This window comes from Marmota marmota, unplaced genomic scaffold (genome assembly GCF_001458135.2).
Source record: "Marmota marmota marmota unplaced genomic scaffold, marMar, whole genome shotgun sequence".
In the NCBI taxonomy this organism is placed as follows: Eukaryota; Metazoa; Chordata; class Mammalia; order Rodentia; family Sciuridae; genus Marmota; species Marmota marmota.
Window position 1 is genome coordinate 32110507 of NW_026000026.1, and position 20891 is coordinate 32131397.

At 38.9% G+C, this 20891-nt stretch overlaps 1 long non-coding RNA gene and 1 other non-coding gene across 2 annotated transcripts; one reads left to right on the forward strand and one right to left on the reverse strand.

Moving 5' to 3' along the window:
• The first annotated feature begins 2596 nt into the window (after positions 1–2596).
• Positions 2597–18392, forward strand: LOC125619044. Its single transcript, XR_007350516.1, has 3 exons — positions 2597–2606; positions 4865–4873; positions 18261–18392. It is a non-coding gene; the product is annotated as an uncharacterized LOC125619044 (long non-coding RNA).
• On the reverse strand, positions 7079–7210 carry LOC125619222. Its single transcript, XR_007350724.1, has one exon. It is a non-coding gene; the product is annotated as a small nucleolar RNA SNORA72 (small nucleolar RNA).
• Positions 18393–20891: the final 2499 nt, after the last annotated feature.

The following is a 20891-nucleotide window of genomic DNA, read 5'->3' on the forward strand; positions in this document are numbered from 1 at the left end:
ACTAGCCATGAGTCATTAGCAAGCATGCGGAGCTAATTGGCAAAATACTCATAAAAGATTTTGAAGGTGGGTTAATTACAATTCATTACACCGTAAACTGTCCCCAGGCTATTGTTAAAAAATGCAGGAGTTTCAGGGCCCATTATTTTATGATTCATTTTGCCATGTTGTGAAAAACAGACTCTAAATCAAACTACATTTATTATAGGTCAGACCACAAAATCTTTATTGGTTTTTCCAACATTCCACCCTTGTTATATGAATTCATATGGACTGCACATTTCTGTCAATTGGCAAGAAAGCATGAAATAAAATTTATGATATTTTCTTACCTTATCCTTAATGCAGCCTTAAAAATCACAAGATCTAATTGCTTCCCCTACTTCCCAAGTTCATGAGAAAAATAAGTATTTCCAAATCAATCCCAAAGTTCTGATGATTGAAAGCAACTAAAGGGTAATGAAGTCAGTCTATCTTCTAAGAGAAGCATTTTGAAGAATGACCTAAGCAGCAACATCCAGTTGAAATATATCAAAGCTCTCCCTTTATCCCAGTCTACCTAGAAAAATGACTAGAATGTTCTTTACATTTGAGGGATAATTTGAAGTTCATTGGCTTCCAAAGCATTCATCTTGTTCTTATCCCCACCTTTGAAAGCATCTTTCTTTTTTGCTTTTAACAAATCAACAAAACAAAACAAAACAAGAAACCCCAGCATTTATTTCTTTAAAAAAAAAACAAAACTGTGATACAATTGTGTGCCTCCTGTGATTACCGTGAACAGACTTGGTCAGAATCATGTAAGGTTTCATAAGTAGTCATTCTGTGCCATTATATGTAATTGTTTGTTGATTAATGCTTTCAATTATGTCGATTTTCACTATGTGACCCAAACCACCTTGACACAGACAGCCTGGTATACTCATTACTGGGGATGAGCAAAGAACAAAATGCTAGGTTCACTTCCAGCCCTCAAGAGTTCAACAGCTCATTTGAACCTTATCTGAACTATCAAAAGTTTTGACTCTGCAGAAACCCATGTTTGGGGAAGGGGTGGGAATGTGTGGTTGGAGGAAGGCTTCAGGGTGGAGTGGAAGAAGGGGGGATGTTGGAAATTGTGCAAGAACTAGTTTTCTTGTGAGTGATCCTGTACTTCCTGATTCTGGCTGGGCCAGAAATACCACAAAAGTCTTTCTTGAAACTTCCAAGATCTTTGGAAGGCCTTTCTCTAAGCAGTTTGCCACTTCTGAGTTGCCTGGGTTTTAGCCAGGGCTAGAGACAGAAGTATGTGCAAGGAGAAGCAGTGTAATGGAGTTACCTGGATGCTTGAGGACTGTCAAAGGAGGTTTACCTCCAATAGAACAAAACCTGAGTGGCTTGGCCAGAGTCAATGATCTTAACCAGTCCTGTCCATCACTGAAAGAAGGAACTGGAAGGCAACATTAGAAATCATTAAAGCAGCCCACTTATTTTACAGAGGAATTCAGGATATCCAAATAAGCCATGTGACAGGGCCAAGCCCGATGTGGAGCTGTGGGAGAACTGAAGAGGCACAGGCAGAGGAGGCTGGAGAGGAAGAAGGTACATCTAGCAGCTTTTCAAAGGTTTAAGTCCTATTAGTGGTATGCCCTTGGCCAAGTCACTTTACTTCTGTGCCCTCTTTGTATCATTTCAACCACAAAATGCCAAATTAAATATTTATGTAGGAGTAAAGTGCTAAGAAAAGGGTAATTTGGAAGCAAGCAAGACCTAGCTGGATGAAAGCAGGGCTGAATTGGGAGGAGAAAGAATGGTACCTAAGCAAGTAGGGGTGATAAACAGAGAGAGAACCTTGAGTGGAAACAGAGGAAACAAATGAGAAGTGTTTATTTTGTGTAGAGTAGCAGCTGATAATGATTAAAAAAAAAAAAACAGTTTGAGGAAGAAGTAATGCCTAATGCCGTTTGATGCAGTTTCAAAAGAAACCATAATATCTGTATGTTTTGTGAAATAAACAAAAAAACCCTAAAGAGATAAGCATGAAAGAAAGAAGGTCTCAAAAGAGGGAGAAACTAAACAAATTCGTTTGCTTAACTCTTCTTCATAGGACATAAACTTCCTCTATCAGTGATCAGATTTTCTCTTGCAAATAAGCTATTGTTTAAAGAGTTTTCTGAGGGGAAAACAGTGCTGATGGATGAATTTGCAAAAAATCAAGAAAACTAGCAATGCTTTAATAAATTAATTTAGTAGGACTCTTGTAAGAGTGTCATACTACAACTACAAGGCCTTGTGCAGGTAAAGTTCTGAAGTGGATATCCTGTGTAAAATACAAATAGAATTTGCATTGTGGCCATTCTGATTGATGGGTAACTTTGACACCCAAAATCTCAGCACTGTGCTCTCTGAAGGAAGAGGAAACAGCTCTTTCATAGGCACTGATGATATTTATGCTCCAGTTAGGATTATGGTCTCTTCACCAAGGTTAATGGGGAGTGGGATGGGGAGCGTCAAGGTCCAAGATCCAGTCACTTTTCATTCTGTTCCACAGGAACATTGACCCCCACCCCCACCCCAGGAATCTGATTACAGTGGAGGAACTGGGGAAAAGCAACAATAAATCAGTAGTTCAAAAATATAAACACTAGGAACAATTCTTGGAAGAATATTCAGGAAAACAGAAGCAATTAACAAGCAAGAGGCATGATATGGAATCATGGATGCTGATCAATGCAAAACAGTGGCCAAGTAGGAGATGATGTTGACACTGGGCTGATGAATGGCCTTTCCCCTGTTGATTTACTAGCTGCATAGTGGGTACAGGAGAGAGTGGATCCCTGGGCCTTCGACATTGATAGTTCTGAGATGCCTCTCTTTGACAGGTATGAGGATAATGTCTTTTTTTTTTTTTTATACCCTGCATTAAGTGACAAGGTGATCTTTATTTATTTAGGCACTAGGGATTGAACCTGAGGGTGCTTAACCACTGAGAAATATCCCCAGCTCCTTTTTAATTTTTCCTTTCTTTTTCTTTTTCTTTTTTTTTTTTTTTTGTTAATTTTGAGACAGGGTCTCACTAGGTTACTTATATCTCACTAATCTGCTGAGGCTGGCTTTGAACCTGTGATCCTCCTGCTTCAGTTTCCTGAGCTGCTGAGATTATAGGTGTTGTGTCACCATGCCCAATGGCAAGATGATCTTTTCTTTCTCTTTTACCTGAACTCTCCCTAGTTGCTGCTGCATCATTCCTTCCTCAACAAACTTTTAGGCTGAGCTGTGGAAGGTTTCAGCCAGGAGCTGACTTGCTCTCTGCTGGGGATGCCTTGGTATAATAGAGCAGAGAGGCCTGCTAATTTCAGAGCCAAGTTCACAAAAGCGGTTGGCTCTCAACTTGTTGTTCCAGAGAGCCAAGAGAGTAGAGCTGATGATGGCCCTGGCTGGTGGGAGCCAAAGCCAGGCACCTGTCAAACCCTGCCTTGCCCAGCTTCTCTCTGCCCTGCTCTGTTGATTGCCTGCTCTGAGAAAAGCAGTCCATGCCACAGACTTTCTCCCTCCAAAGAAAGCCATCTGCCATCAATCCCTTAAATTTCTTCTCTGGCAAACATTTTGATCTCGAAGCAAGTTTATTTCTCTCTTTGCAGAAGGGGGAAAAAATGCCCCAAAGGGAAGACTGTGATATCTTTATTTTTTCCTGAAATGAGGATATTGAACACAACATACCCATTCTTGCTTTGGGAAAGAGGGGAGGCAGGTGGTTCTCAACTGTGTATGTGAGGGAAGAGAGGTAAATATGCATCTTGTTAGGTGAGTCTTGAGAAACTTGAACTCTATATTTGAATTAAAGATTTAGCTAACACAATGCTCCACAGGAAAGGACACTGAAAAACTAACCTTAAAGCTACCTTTATGAACTAAAATTACAGGACTGGGATGAAGAGGTTAAGGCTTTCCCTGCCTGGGGAATCTTTGCTACAGGCTTGGTCCTTTGGCTTACACATCTGTGCCAGCCGGGGAACCTTAAGTATTAAGTTCAGGTAGATTCTGTTCTGAACACACTTGTACCTTCTGCAAGCTTCTTCCCTTTGTAGGGTTTTGATGCAAATGAGAGGGCTAGACCTCACCTCCAAAATGCTACGATTTCAATGGATTTATCCATATTTACCAGGGTAATCATCCCTCACCTAAAACCTATGAATCAAGGAAACCTTTTCAAGTTACTTTCTGTCTTCCCACAGGAAACAAAAAGAACATGATTTTATAAAGAGGGCAGGGAATAGGTCTTGTTTTTAGAAGACAGCCCTGAGATGACAGTAGCATACATGGCCGGCACATTCCTTCGCCATAACCACAAAGAGCCTGCATATATTTGTTGTTGTTGTTGTTAATTGCAAACTTTTCTAACAATCTGCCCTTTAGAAATGATTGCCCCTCTCTGAGGATCAGATCACAGTCCAGCCCATTCTCAGAGAAAATTAAATGAAGAATGCTGAGCCTGGAATCTATGATTAAGATGCCTGACTAAGTAAAGATGACCGCGTACTTTCTCAAATGGGTCAGCTATGGCCCTTGGGTATCCAAAACAAGGTGACACGTGACTCACACTGGCTCAGCAGCCTCTCTCATGCGGGATTTACAGCTGGATTTAGGGCTAAATGTTGGAGGTAAATCGAAAGGAGCAGAAAGGGGCTGGGGAGGGAACCAGGAGGGAAGGGAATTTCCATCAAAGCTTTTCAGAAGCAGAAATCCATTCTACCTTTGTCGATGACTGTGGTTTGCTAGGATCAAGATCAAAGGAATCACCGTGGGCAGAGCCATGACAAATGCAAGGCTCAGTCTGGTGAAACCTAGCATTAGCCCCTCTCTTAGGCTGCGTCTAGACTGGAAGTGAGTGCTTGTGCCAGATGAGGCTGAGCATATAGTCAGGGTGCTCCTTCATGAGGAGGCAAAAGGGGTTTAAAACCCATATTGATTCCTGCAGGATAGGCCCCAGCCAGGGGCAGCAAGGCACAACACAGGTATTGCTGTGATCATTTTGTGGGAAAATGAGGAAAAATGAATAACCACGGAGTCAAATAGAGACAAAGAACTATTTTTTTTGGTAAAATCCAACTTCCCTGACTCATGTGTTTTTTCCTCTTTCTCACGGATGCCTTCCAAAGCCTACTCTAAAACTTTACTAAAATGTGGTTTATTTGCAGGCCTAAGACATTCAGAGAAATTTGAAGTGACATCTACTAATGGTTATTTATTTATTTATTTATTTTGTGGCCCCTGTAGTTCCTCAAAGCTTCAACTCATGTTCTCAGACAAACCAAGTAGCAGGTGAGGGATTATTCTGGAATCTTAATAGGTAACACCACCTTCCACATTGTCTGCTACACAATATGTTAGCATTAAGCACTGTTTAAGTCTGTATTTGCCTCTTGAGAATATCAAATAGAAAACAAAACAAAAAACACCAAGGGGGAAAAAGTAGATATACTAGACACTTTTCAAGCATTTAGGTGCACACCTGATCTTCTTGTGTGGCATTTGCCTTGACTTAGTTTGGTGAACATGGGGGGGGGATGTTTTCAAAATATTCTAAGAGGGAAGTTAGAAGAATTGAGAGTCAGAGCAGATTTCAATGCTGCTTTTGGCACTAGCTTGCACCCTTCAAGACAAATCTCATTTTCCTTTTCTAGGAAATTATTTTAAATTAGAAGTACTGGGAGGGTGGGCAAGGTAATGGTTTACTAACCCCCCAAGTGATGGTCACCAGACACAATGAATTTCAGCCTTGAAAAATAATGGCTATGGCTATAATGCAGAAAGGATCTTGATCTAGTGCTAAATAAAATGGCAAATACAAGATTGGGTACTAAGTTTACATCTTTGCAAAATGATGTATAAGAGAGAAAGACCACAAGGAAACATTGCAAATTAGAGTAAGGTTACAGTAGGATAATTTTTTTTCATGTATTTTCATATTTTATATAATATTATTAACGATGTCATTTTTATAGACCTAAGTATAAATAAATAATTCTGTGAATTGAAAAAGAGAGATCCTCCCATTCTCCAGCCCCACAAAGACATTTGCCACTTACTGAAGTTTTGAACAAGTTCTCAACTCTGAATTTCAGTTTCCTTAACATTAAGAAGACTATAAAGATCTTATAAGTATTAAGAATTCACTTTGTGCAAGATATCCTAAGCATTTTCGCTTGTACTAACACATTTAATCCTCAGTATAATCCAAAAAGTGGGTCTCATTATTATTCACACTTTATATTAAGGAAACTGAGGCACAGAACCCTTAAACTAGATCATGTAACTGTGAGTTGAGAATCTAAAAGCAAATCAATAGAGACATTCACATCCCATTGCATGACAGTGGAGTTAGACAACTTAAAGACATGGTTACACAACTGAATCTTATTTCCTGGGAAAGCCCCAGTTACAGAGCTGGCCCGTCATATATACCAGATCTACTTCTTCCTTGGATTCATTCGTTTTTAAGGCTGATGGTAAATCTATTAACTTATGAAGGTGAAGACTGAACAATTGGGTGCTAAGAATATCAAGGTAAATTCATCATTTAACTGCTTATTTCATTAGGGTTAGTTAACTGGAATTAGTGATCATAAAATTGGGGTTATCAAGGCGCTTTTGAGATGCACATGGCTAAATTTAGAAATGTATGTTTTTGTCTAAAGCAGTCATTTTGAACACGATTTGATGTTGCCTCATTTTCCTAATTATTTTCCTAAACGCCTAGGACTCAAAGGAAACTCAAACACACCATCTTCAGAAAATTTTCTTTAATCTTTCTCTCTTCCATCAGGTTTTCCTCCTAGAACTTAGATGACAGAACTGGGAGGTGGCACTATACCTGGAAAGCTGAATCTACATAGTTATGATTCCTTTTCTTACAAAATATTTTATGTGAGCTAGTTGGTGTCCCTGGACTCTTTAGAGCTCCCTTCCATGGGTTGCCTAGGCCTGCTTTCTGCAGTAGACACTGTTTGCTTATAAGCCACATGTTGCCAAGATAACTCTTAACACGAAAAGGTTTAACTTCAGTGGAATTTGAAAATCTTTTTTTTTTTCCCTTCTGGTTTATCACCAGCATTTATAAAACCAGACCTAGTGAGAGAACTAAGTATGGGGACCCATGCATGATCTTGATATAGGGAAAATTTAGCCTATCCGGATTATTACAAAATCAGAACAGTGAGGATATTCATAGGAATCTGCAAATCTAAGGGATTAGGAATGAATTTTGGCTACTGATATTTTCTCACATGCTGGCTCACATAGAAGCTGAACACCCTCTACTGAATTGGGCATCTTTTGGGCATTTTTGTATGGATACCACTTCTAACAGACCATGTGAACTGGGGCAAGTTATTTAACATCTGTGATCCTCTTAGCTCTCTGGAAATGGAGTGGATTCTGTCAATTCAACACCAACCTTCTTCCCTGGGAAAATCCTAAAATAAGGTTTAATTATTCTTATTCAAATAGAAATATTGTTACTATTAGCTATTTTAAAACACTATGCTATAGCCGGGTGTGGCGGGGTGCACACCTGTAATCCCAGAGACTCCAGAGGATGAGGCAGGAAGATTGCAAATTCTAGGCCATCCTTAGCAAATTAGCGAGATCTTGTCTCAAAATAAAAAAGGGCTGGGGATGTGGCTCAATTTTGGAGTAACCTTGAGTTTAATCCCTGTACCAAAAAAAAAAAAAAAAGCAAGCAAGCAGGCAAGCTGTATTGTGCACCTGTCATTTAAAAAGGGAACCAGAAACTTGACAGTGATGTTTTGGAAGGTGGGGCTGGTTGTTCCCTAGAGTGTCTCTTGGGTACAAGTTCATAATGCCATAGTTCTGCTTCTGGTGCATCCCTCTATTCTCTTTGGCAGGTTTTATAGTGAAAAACAAGAATGTAGGTGATCAGTTATGTAAAACCTCATACTGGGATACCACTCAGAAGTTAGGAAGAAGTAAACTCTAGCAAAGGGCCACAAGTGAAAACCATACCAAGTGTAAGTCTTGCTGAGTGGACACTATTCTATGAAGTTTCTCAGTGATTTGAAAAGCCCGCTTCCTCTTTCCTTCAGATTCGCTACCTTTAGGTTGACCTTCCCATACATTGTATGATCCCATTCATTTCTAAACGTCTAAAGCAAAGGCTGGCACCCTCTCAGGACCAGCTTGCTAAGTGGTTATTTATTCTCCGTAATTTAAGGCTTCCTTTGCCAGAAGTCAGAATCCTTCTCCTCCCTCAGAGCACTCTGAATGCAGATCCTCAATGTCAGCCTGGGGCGAGGGAAGGAAGGGAAAAAAAGGCTGGGGGAATATAATTGCTCATAGGTTTGTGAATAGTTTCCTGTGGAAGATTCTGACACCTGGAAAAGGTGTATTGATCTTCACGCCACTCTTCAGGGAAAATAGAAAGGGGAGGTTGGTGGTTTGGGAGCACCTCTGCCTTAAGAAATAGAAGAAGGGTAAAAAAACAAAAAGAAAAGAAAGTCAGCAGTTACTTGAGTGACAGACCTAGAAGAAATGAAGCACTGGGAAAGAAAAGAAGATGCAGGACCTGTTTTTCTTTCTTTTTATACACCTTCTTTCTCTTCCCTTATCATCACTGTTCATTCAACATGTAACTATGCAGGTAAACAACCAGGGAACGAGAACATTTTTGAATAAACAAATGAACGAATGAATCATAAGTCAGTGTTTCCTAAATCCAGCTCATTTATACAATCATCTGGAAACACTTTTTATAATACAGATTCCTTAATGACCACCCTGGAGTTTTTGATTCTTTATATCAAAAATGGAGTCCCAAAATCTACAGTTTCAAGTTGTTTCCTAAGTGATTCCCCTCATCAGCCAGGTTTGGAGACCCCAGACCTATAGTACAACTATCATCTAGGCTGTGTCTCTCATCATTCCTTGGAGATTGGGCCCTGCTTTCCCTTTATTTTGTAGATTGACATTAATTCCCTCCTTGATCAGACTAACCAATTGGCCTTTCTGCCATCTTTTTGTAGGAACATTTTGTAAGAATTTATATCTTATACTCTTTCAATTAAAATAATCAGTAGGCCCCTCATCCTGTTCTGTCTCAACTGCTGTGGAATTGCTGAATCACAAACAAACCAACAGGCCCCTTGCTTGGCTTGCTTATTCATTTTTGGTTAGAAAAGTGGATGCTTCTGAAATTAATTAATTAATTAATTAATTAATTTATTTATTTATTTTTCTTGTACCAGGGATTGAACTCAGGGGCATTTAACCATTGAGCCACATCCCCAGCCAGCCCTTTTTATGTTTTCTATTTTGAGACAGGGTCTTGCTAAGTTGCTTAGGGTCTTCCTGAGTTGCTAAGACTGCTCTAAAACTTGTGAACCTCCTGCCTCAGCCTCCTGAGCTGTTAGGATTACAGAAATGCACCTCCATGTCTGGCTTATGAATTTTTTTTGAATTGCCAGAATGCATTTTCCTTTTCTTGTTTAGTCATTTACACTTATCCTACAAGTTTGTACTTAGCATCTCCAGCTTACTGGGAACTCTGGAGATACAGAGATAAAAGATGTCATCTTTTCCTTAAGGAATTCACAGACCAGTGGTAAGTTAGATAAAAAATGATTTTTTTCAGTTAGATATGGTACAAATGAGTATAACTTAGGAAAGTTGGGGTGTTTATTGGATCAGGGGGAGGATAAGTTGATGAAACAAGTGTAACTCAAAACTTGGTTGATGAGGAAGGGCTCATATACCATGTCCATAGCCATAGTGATGACATTTGAAGAACTTTAGAGAACTAAAAGCAAAACTATGTGTGTGTTCCATGGAGAGAGGGGTAGGTGATAAGACTGAGGGTGTAGACAAGGATTGTATTATGAAGGAAATTAAATGGCTTCCTAAAATTTTGGATTTTGGATTAAAGAATGGAAATCCCATCTAGGACTTGAGCATGAGATAGATACAAACAATAACAACCACAACATATGTTTGAAGAAATGTGCCTTCATGGTTGTGGGTGCAATCACCTGAATTTTTCCATAGCAGATGGAGTGCCAAGGACCTGTATGAAGTCATAGCCAGAAGATCTAGAGAGGGGACAAAAATAAAAACTGCAGCAGGAGAAGGAATTAGTGATCCATCGTTGTGCTTGTGTGTGACAGGCGCAGCCGTGATAAAGTGGGAGGACATTGGAATGATTCTTACACTTGAAACCTTGACCACCTAGCAAATGGTGGTGTGATTCATGGAAATAGCTGCTTGATTCATTTAATCCATGTTCCTGTGACATCCAAAGAAAAAGAAAATGCTGACAGCCTCCTAAGGTGAGGATCCAGATGGAAACACGTGAACAAGTGGTGTATTTTTTTTTTTTCCAAAGTTCTTATCAAGGTTGAAAAATCTTTTAAGCACACATGAAAGAAACAACAGGGCCAAGACTACTTTGAACTTACTGCACATGATTCCTTTCATATAAAATGTAATTGACAAACACTAATTAAGTCTCCCAGCTTCTCTTTGAAGTAATGTAGGAAATATGTACAGGTGGGTAAACTGAGGCCCCAGGAACTGGAAGGAGAGCCCGAGGATATATGAGGGCAGGTGCAGCATTTGACCCTCATATGAGGCCCCTGTTTCTCTGATGAGGCCAGACATTCGTGCGTGTTTCCAAGATGAGGTCTTCTATCAAGTTCTATGGACAAGGCAGAATGAGGGAGACGGGTAATTTACTCCAAAGGCCAATTTCTCTAACCTTGAACCTGGCAGCCTGAAGCCTCAGAACACACTCTGCATATTCTTAATTCAGATCTACCATCTGCTTCCTGAAATATTTATTCTCTATTGTATCTCTTCTCATGTTTGCTTTGTCCTCATAACTGGCTGGTGGTAGGAGAGACAAAAGGTGAGAACATGTGACTTAATGACTGAAAGAAGTAACTTGGGTCATTTTTGTCCCTGATTTTTGCCTTTTTAATATTTTTTATTTTTTTTTCCAGCTTGGATTCTTTGGTTTAGCATGCAGGGATGTTTATTACATAGCATGTGTGGGCGCATGGGGAGTTGAACTGTGATACAGGTCCCTCAGCAATTTTGGCCAAGTCCATGGGGCACTCTGAAAGTAAAATGGTCCTTCCCTGCTGTTCTCCGTTGGTTACTTCCACAGATCCATCACTGGGTCACCGGGCAGGGAAGGGCCTATGGAATCCATCCCTGAAGAAGCTGAGGCTGAAGGCTGCACACAGTATCCATTATGAAGAACATCTTCCATTCCTAAATTAAATGAATTTAGGAATGAATTAGATGCATTCAGACAGAGATGGACCTTGATCAGTGGGATCTGCTGCTTAACTATTGATTCATCCTACTTGATCCATTAGTTATTCAATAAATATATATTTTGCAGCTACAATGCAGGAACTTTTCTTAGGTACTATAATAATGTGAGATAGACAAAAATCTCTTTGCTCAGGAAACTCTTAGTCAAATGAGGAAGATACAAAATAAATAGGAAAGCATAGAACACAAAATCAGTTAAAAATGAGTAAACGCTTGAGGCAATAAATGAATCAGGTAGAGAGGAGATGAAAAGTAAATAAACACACACCCATATTTTTTTTTGAGAGGAATCAAAGATGGGAAGTACTTTATTCTCATCCAATAAGATAAGAAATTTTCCTAATAATCCAGCAAAATACACACATAATTATCAATGTAGGAGGATAAAAGGTTAAGAAACATATTTGAAATTTAGAGAAAGCAACTAAAATGTCATTTTCAGATTATAATCAACTTTCTTTCTGGAAAAGGGAGTGAAATACTTAAAAAAATAATTTTTCAGAGAAAAGAACATAATTTTAGAAAGGAAGATATGAAATTAGCTGGATCATAAATAATAAGCATTCTGTACAACACATCAGTACTATCAGGTAAATATATTTAATCCTCCTTTACTGAATCATTTTATTTTTATTTATTTTTTGAACCCTTTCTGCTGTCTTTCTTGTTAGAGGATTTTTTTCACAAAAATTTCTCAAATATAGGTTTGATTGCAAACATTCAGTTGCCCTACTGAGTTTGATAGACCCTTGAAAATTCTGTCTCAGTTAACATTTCCAAGGAATCCATTCAGAGGTGAGTGACATCTTAGACATTCTGCTCATTCGTGTGGCTAACCATTGGTTTTCTATTTCATTTACTACATTTTCCTTTTTCTCTCTGATTTAGCTCTCCGAAACCATTCCGGGAGTTTGCATGAAAGGGGCTATATCATAAATGCTTTTAAGGACTATGTGATTTATACATACAGCACTCATGATTCATGTTTCAAATGGCCATGTTGGTGGATTTTTTTTTATTAAATTCCTGATTTATGTGAAATAGATAAACACACGGATCATTCAGAACAAGGGTGTCTATGTCTGGGGGTGGGGAGGGGAAGACGGGAGGGATTTGGATGCATGAATAACTCCCTATTGGTCCTAATGGGATTTACACAGGAAGACTCCTGTATTCCAAGACACAATCCTCTTTCTTTCTCACATGTGGTTAACTATGTTATTGATATCATAACTTTAATTTCCGAGCCTTAAATCGATACATGTTTTAGATGTCCACCTTAAGGAATAAAGCATGAAAGAATATGCCTTTTTTTTCTTCTCCCTCTTCCCATGTTGTACTTGGCAAATAACCTTGACATTTGAAAATGTCTTATCTACCTCTATCTGATTTTTAGATAGCTTGAGGGCTGAAGGTTGGTCTTTCTCTGTGTTAGGAACAGTTTCCTAGGTTTAAGCAGAATTTGCCACCATCTCAGCAGAACATGAGAATGCTTCTTCACAATGAGAGCATTTCATAAAAGATGATCCTTCAACAGGGTTTCCTGCAATAGTAATAAAACCTTTTCAAGCTCCCTCCCAGCTGAAGAAAGGAACTTTCACCCTGCTCAGAGGTGGAGTTGTGTGAGAAAGCGTGCATGTGCGTGTTTCAAATAACCAAACCAATAAGTTCTATTTCTCTCCTTATTATAATCAAGGGAACAACCATTCTAATAAAATCGTGTTCAACAGTTCCTCTATAAACTCCCTCCCTCATCTTAGCTCCACCTGGTATAATATAAAATGCAATATACTTTGGAGGCATTTTTAATAAAACTTTTTTCAGATGACTCTATGTGGCAACACAATTCATTTATAGCTTCCTATTAGTTTGCCTTTATAGAGGTTTTAGACTTTTCTATCTCATGAGGTAAAAAAGTCACTTTTTTTTCACAACCACCATGTATTCCTATTGATTTTCTCTCTTTTTTTTTTTAGTAGTTTAAATATAAGCATTTAGCTTGCTCATACCACTGTGATCTTAAGATTGGCATTATATATGGGTCTTACCTGCCCTGTTTTTTTTTAATTATAAGGCTGTGTGGTAACTCTACTATTTATGAAGATAGAAAAAGTAGAAGGAGCTATTTTATAATTATGATTTGTTTTTATTAAAATAGCTCCTGTATTTATCTGTGTTATCCTCAGGGTCAAAATAGGGTCATTTACTCAAAGTGACTTCTTGGGTAGGTCAGATGTTTTAAGGATTTGAGTGTCTTCATGAGAAGAAGGACTGGTGTGGAGCATCACAGCATCATGAGAGAGGGAACTATCCAAATGAAGAAGGATCACTTTCAGCAAATGGCTAACACCCACTGTCAACATTTTGACATCTACCCCTTTCCATTCTTTAAAGGCATTGCATCATGCAAAAGAGGGGAAATGTGTTCTCTAAGCAGGCTCTTTGCTTCTTAGATTTTCCACCAATTCTGCTTTTAACCTCACCTTAGTGAGGCTGGATTTGCATGAACGGGACCACTGCATCTGTTTGACTCATGAGCATGCTTCACATTCCTCAATATTGGGCTTTGCATCCTTCTCCTTAGATTTGAGACCCTTTGTAGATGTTAACCAGCAGAGCTGAGTCCCAACTCAATGTTATTAAAGACCCCCCCCCCCCACCCCAACAAATCTATGCAATTGGTGGCACAAGATGCATCCACAGTACTGCCTACTTAGTTTATGGTATTCAGTACAAAATGCAATAGCAGTCTTCTGGTTTGAAATTAGTAAGCATTTAAAGATAGTGAGCACAGCTTTAAGCCAAGCACAGGGTCTTTATAAATGTAAGATATAACATGACTATACAGGTAATACACCCATGAAGCTAGCCCTGCCCTCAGGTACCCCTGGATACAAGAGAAAGAGTAAGGCTGAAAATAGGAATTCTGGTTAAAGTCTGTCTAGGGAGAAGATAGACACCAAATTGTCATTTCTGCTCTATGCATTGGGCTTTCTCTCCGTCTTTAAGAAAGATGAAGTTGTTAATCATTCAGGATTATGGCTTTGAATATACTCCTGATTTCTGGGCATAAACTTATTTCTCTAATCTCCAGATTTCTTATTTCTAAAATAATGAAATCCAAGATACCTACAAAGTGAATTTAATATTCCTAAAACTGTTCAAAAACAAGACAAAAGCTTTCAGAAGTGATCATCATGGGGTTTGAGGTGACCTCCTGGAAAATTTTGGGAATGAAGAAGTTCTTACAATAACCAATCATTAACATTTCTCTAATAATGGTTATGGTTTCTCTCAAAATATAGCAATGTAGAAATAGGTAATGGCAATATGGGAAACTCTTGAGATAAGGCAAATCTAAAATGAATAGAGGCTCAGGCATTAAAAGCTATGTGATCAGGAGTAACCATTTACTGATGTGCTCAGTAACAGTACTTGCATCAGAGGATTGCTGATGGAATAAATAAGATGGTACATGAATGTCCCTTCTCAGGATGCTTGTAAAATACTATGTATTCAGTAAATGCAATTGGATATGGAAGAGGAAGAAAGAGGAGGAAGAAGAGGAGAGGCTGATGATGGAAGTCATAGTTGTTAAAAAGGTGGGGGGTGAGTTGAGACCAATCTGTGTTTTACTACATGTGAGAACCCTTGACCAATAACTTAACCTCTCATTTTTGGTTATCAGTCAGTTGTCACTGAGTAACAAACTACCCCCAAACTCAGTCACTTAAAAGAATTGATTTATTCTTGCTCATGTGATTATGCAAGAGTCAGTCAGTTTAGGTTGGGCGATTATGCTTCCAGTTTCATTTCTAATTGGCCTGACCACTGACTGTCAGCTAGACAGTTACCATTTCAGTACTCCTTTTAGATTAGTGGTCTGGAAGAGCATACTTTTCATGGCAATGGTGGAAGCATAAGATAAAGACTCTTGGTGCAAATCCATTTCAAATTCTGCTGACATAAGGCTGTGAACTATTCTCTTGGTCAAAGCAAGTCACATGACTGAGGCTACAGACAACAGACAGCTGCAGGAAGCACACTCTAATAGGAGGAGATTGTATGGCCAACGTGTGGACACATAGAAGAAATAGAACTAGGGCCAATAATTGATTCCTTATATGTAATATGAGATTGCCTTTTTTTTTTTCTCCTAAAATGAAGAACTTGAGACTGGACAATTTTATAAGGAAGAGAAGTTTATTTAAATCATAGTTCTGGAGTTTCCAAGACATGATAGTGGCATGAACTCGGCTCTGGTGAGCTCCTCATGACAGATGGCATCACAAAGGTGGGAGTTATATATAAAAGAGAGTACATCATGTGACAGGCAGCCAAAGGGGTTGGAGAGTAGCCGTGCTTGTCCTTTTTTTAAGGAAACTCTCAAGAGAACTAACCAAGGGTCCCATGAGAACTATGTTAATCCCTTTTGAGTCCTGTGTGCTCTATGACTTTAGACCCCACCTCTTAAAGGTCCCATCACCTGTTAACATTGCCACAACGTGGATCAAGCTTCCAGCCCATGAACCCTTGGGGGACAAACCACATCCAAATCATAGCAGGGGGTTAATAAAATGACAGCCTCAAGTCAGTAGACATGAGGATTAAGTGAGATAATCCATGCAAAGCATTTAGCGCAGTGTAGGCCCATGTTTAGCACTTAACAAACGTCAGCTGTGTTTGTAACGATGACTCTGGCCACGAATATAATAAGAGATTTTTTTTCAGAAGAGAAAGGCAGGTGTAGGCAAGGGGAGTTGGAGAAGTGAAGCTCTTCACCAGGCCTTAGAAGATGAACAGAACTTTCATGAAAAGAAGGGGGAAAATGTTCCTGGATGGGGAAAAATAAAAGCAAAATGCCCAAAGGCAAAATCATGTGCTTAAATCATGGAGTGTGTTAGGAGTTTTAGGTGAACTCACCATTCTTTATTTCCATCACTGTGCTTTTAAAATCCTTGAAGTGACTTGTCCTTCCTAGCCCTGCTGTTTGTTTGGAAAGAGAACAGAGCATGTGCATGTAATAAGCCAGCTGTCAACCTGTGTGCTCTGCTAGGGACTTCCTCCAGCATTTCCCTTCTCTGGGCAGGTGCTGCTTCCCAGGGGTCTGCTTCCATCCTGAACAGAAAGATTGTCCACAGAACTCCAGGATGCCAGAAATCATGAAAAAATTCCTTGAGGGCTCAATTCCACCTTGCATGCTCTCAAGAATAGTTAGTGCTTAGATGCAAAACCCCAGGGAGGGTTCTGGGTCTCTGTGACTTCTGTGGTCCTCCATGAGCACTGAGGCATTAAGGACCCTGTGAGCAATTCATACGGTAAGCTCTTCCATTCAAGCTTCTTGCATGTATCATGTCCTGTTTTCCCAGCCCCCACCATTGGGGCAGGCCGCTGCCTTGATTGCACCATGAGGTACTGATTAACTCCCAGGGCCAGTTTGTCTAGGCATGTTAGCATCCCCCTCAATAGTCACAGCCTGATGAAAGACAAGGGGCTTCTCTCCCCTCCTACAGAACATAGGTGCACTCTGTGGGTGTTCTTATGAAGACAAACCTTTAGAAAAATCATACATAGAATATAGTCAAGCTTGGCACCAGAGCTTGGACTTCTTCCACCTTTAACATTGTCCTCTCGTCTTCCCTCTCCTGTCATTCTTCCCTACCTGAAGAAGTCCAATGGAAGAAGTCCAAGCTGTGTGCCCAGCTTGACTATATTCTATGTGTGGCCACCAGGAGTTATTAACAAATTTGCAGTGTAGCGGATACTGTGGTGTGTCACACAGAGTCCCCTCTGCAGGTCTGAGGCACTCAGTCCCCTGGTTGCTGGGAATGAGCTGCTGGCTGCTGATGCCTCTAAACTTTGTACCTCTCTGATCACTGTCCTCAGATCTAGAGAGTTCCATGTCCAGGGTTGTATCACCTTTCTGGGGACTGCCTACATCCAGGACTGGTAGATATCTGGGTATAAAGGACAACAGCTCCTTGCCTCAAAGCAAGACAGCTTCAGAGCTGCCCTTGGGGTTGGCTTTGGCTTTTGTTACAATTCATGCCTCACTTGGTCTAAGTCCTTTACTCCTCAACATGTGCTCATCCTGATAACACTCTAGTAATTTCTCAATTTCCCTAGAAACCTGACCTAAGACATCTACATGGGCTAGGCATGGCTCTCAGTACTTTTCAGACCATGCCACATTTAATTCTGACAATCACCATCCTTAGCAATTGAGGAAAACAAGGTTGTCAGGCTAAATAAGACATGCCTAAGATTCTTCTTTTGGTAAGTGGCAAGTTTCTCTTTTAAAATACACTTAAAAATTTTATTTCTCAACTACTCTGGCTCATCTGGAACTTTTCCTCCATTGATTTTCTATGTCATCTCTAGTTTTAATTACACAATGAAATAACTAATAAGATATTTTTCTATTTTGTCCATTAGTTTAGACATGGAAACTTGTTATTGTTTACTTTATTATGCTGATTTCATTAAAATGTCCTTCTGTGATATTTTCTTCTGAAAATGGGGATAATTATATTTTATCCACTTTATAAGATTATCATGATGATTAAATGAGCTAATAAATACGAAGAGCATGGCCCATTTGGTGTTAGTAGTTGTCTTTATGATCTCTTTCAGAGAAATGATGAAAGCATTGCACATATGATTTAGATGAAAAATAGGGGCTTTATTATTAAATGGCTTTGGTAAAATGGACATATTTCATAGCTTTAATGAGCAGTGATACCAAATTTCATAGTTATTTGTTTTCCAAAACACTATAGCTGCAATATTTGAAGCTATCCTTCTGGCCATTCAGTTTTTTGTTTTTGTTGTACACATATATGTATATTTTTTGTCCTTTATATGAGAGTATATTGCCTATTGTGTTGTAGTGTGTGGAAAAAGATGCCTAGAATTTATTTATTTTTAAGTTTTAATTTTTATTTTTGTTCTAGTTCTACATGATAGTAGAAGGCATTTCGATGTATCATACATAAATGGAGTATAACTTCTCATTCTTCTGGTTTTACATGATATAGAGTTACACTAGTTGTGTAATCATAGATGCACATAGGGTAATAATGTCTGATTCATTCTACTATCCTTTCTACCCCCATAACCTCTCCTGTCTCTTCACTGCCCTCTGTCTAGTCCAAAGTACCCCTCTTCTTCCCTAGACCCCACCCTTACTGTGAATTAGCATCCACATATCAGAGAGAACATTTAGCCTTTGGTTCTTTGGGATTGGCTTATTTCACTTAGCATGATATTCTCCAGTTCCACCCATTTACCAGCCAATGCTGTAATTTCATTCTTCTTCAAGACTGAGCAATATTCCATTGTGCATACATACCACAACTTATTTATCCATTCATCTGTTGAAGGACACCTAGTTTGATTCCAAAGTTTAGCAATTGTGAATTGAGCTGCTATGAACATTGATGTGATTGTGTCACTGTAGTATGCTAATTTTAAGTCCTTTGGGTATAAACCAAGGAGTGGGATAACATGGTCAAATGGTGGTTCCATTCCAAGATTTCTGAGGAATCTCCATACTGCTTTCCATAGTGGTTGCACCAATTTGCAGTTCCAACAGCAATGCATGAGTGTACCTTTTCCCTCACATTCTTGCCAACATTTATTGTTGCTTGCATTCTTGATAATTGCCATTCTGACTGGAGTGAGATGGAATCTCAGTGTAGTTTTGATTTGCAAAAAATGCCTAGAATTTAAATTTAAAAACCTCATTCAAACAGATCTCCCATAGATTTTTTTTTGCATAAGATAAATTTCTTTCACACCTGTTATTAAATGCTGTTTTATGGATTTTATAATATAAAGGTCAAAATTAAAATGCTACCTTCAATAGGTAATTTGAGATGAATTCCTTAAGTATACAAAATTATAAAGCTTAGTTGATTTTAAGCAAGCATATCAAAAGGGCACCTATCACGGGTGTCAACAATCCTCATCTCTTCATGGCATGACTTAAAGACTTTGCATTCTTTGGTCCCTAGTTAAAAGTTCCTCAGTGTAATTATTGCCTTTTCCCCTTTGAGCTGGTTCTGAAGCACATGCATGCCTTGTCTCTGTTGTCTGTGATGGAAGCAAATGCCACACTCCAGCTTCTTTAGAATCCTTGTCACCTTCCTTTCTCCCTTCAGACTTCCACACCTGGCAAATATGAAGTGTTGGGAAATTTGGGATGTTGCTTTATTTTAAGTTCACTTAAATCTGGCTTCTCCTTGACAGAGGACCCTCTCAGAAGATCCTGTCCAATAGAACTATTCTATAGGTTGGACATGTTTCTGTGTCTGTACTGTCTAAGATGGTAGACACTAGGTGCTTGTGCCTACTGAGCATTTAAAATGTTTAGTTCAACTGAATAGCTGAATTTTATTGCAGCTTAATTAATTTAAATAGTCATAGTTACCTAGTGATTACCATCTTGGACAATAAACTAAGCCTACTTTTTCACTCACAGATTTCATCATAATCATAGTTCCTAGGAAGAAAAGATAAATAAAAAAGCCTTCTGACTTAAAGTCACATCCATTATTCAAAGCATAAGTGTAGATAATTATAAAGACAAATATCACTGATATTGTGAGACATGCTTAGACTTCCACTTAAGTCTATCTTTCCTCAACTCTGGTGCTGAGATCCATTTTTTTTTCTTTTCCTTTTATTTCTCTCATTTCTACTTAGAAACATATTGCTAAGTCTTTTAATGCTAGAAACTTTCAGAAAAGAGTCTAAGACCATCTCTTTTTAGCTCCATATTCTGTTTCTAATTTACCTTCTTTGTGCCTATGTCTTCAGTAACTTTTCTACATCAGACACTTTCAAGTTTCTACCTCCAATGCACACCTGTTTTTGAGACTTTCTCAAATGTAACATGCTCAAATCTGAATATGTGACTCCTTTCACCATCTTGGTTCTATCCAGGTATTCTTCCCATCACTGAGTAGCACCAGTCCAGTTGGGAAAACCAGAAATACAAGAAACATTTTTGACACCTCTACCTCTCTCCATTTGTTCCCTTGTCTAAGTAAGTTATCTTCAGGTATAACAGATTAAGCTTGTAAAATATCTTTCAGATTAATTTACCTTACTTGATCCCCACTGATGATGAAAGATTCCAGGAATTCTTCCCAGACCTTCTTTTAGAAGTTTCAACAAGTACTTAGACTTATATGAACAGAATTTGATAGCTGTGCCATATTCCCTCAGTTATGGATTCATTATAACATCTCTATAATTAAGACTGACTGAAATGATTCCCAGCCTCACCCTTAGTCATCCTGTCCTGCTCAACACTGGGTTGATCTCCTGAGATGTTATGCTGACCCTAACTCAAATGTTGCTTTCTTAACTTTCTTGATCCCACAGATCATATGAGGACCCCATTATACATTTTCATATCACCTGGTACTTCCTTGAGTATTATCACAATTACAATTAATTGGCTTCAACATTGTCTCTGCTGTTATAAAGATAACCTCTATAAGGGCAGGACCTCTATGTTGTATTCATCACTCTATTTCTGATGCTTGACTAAG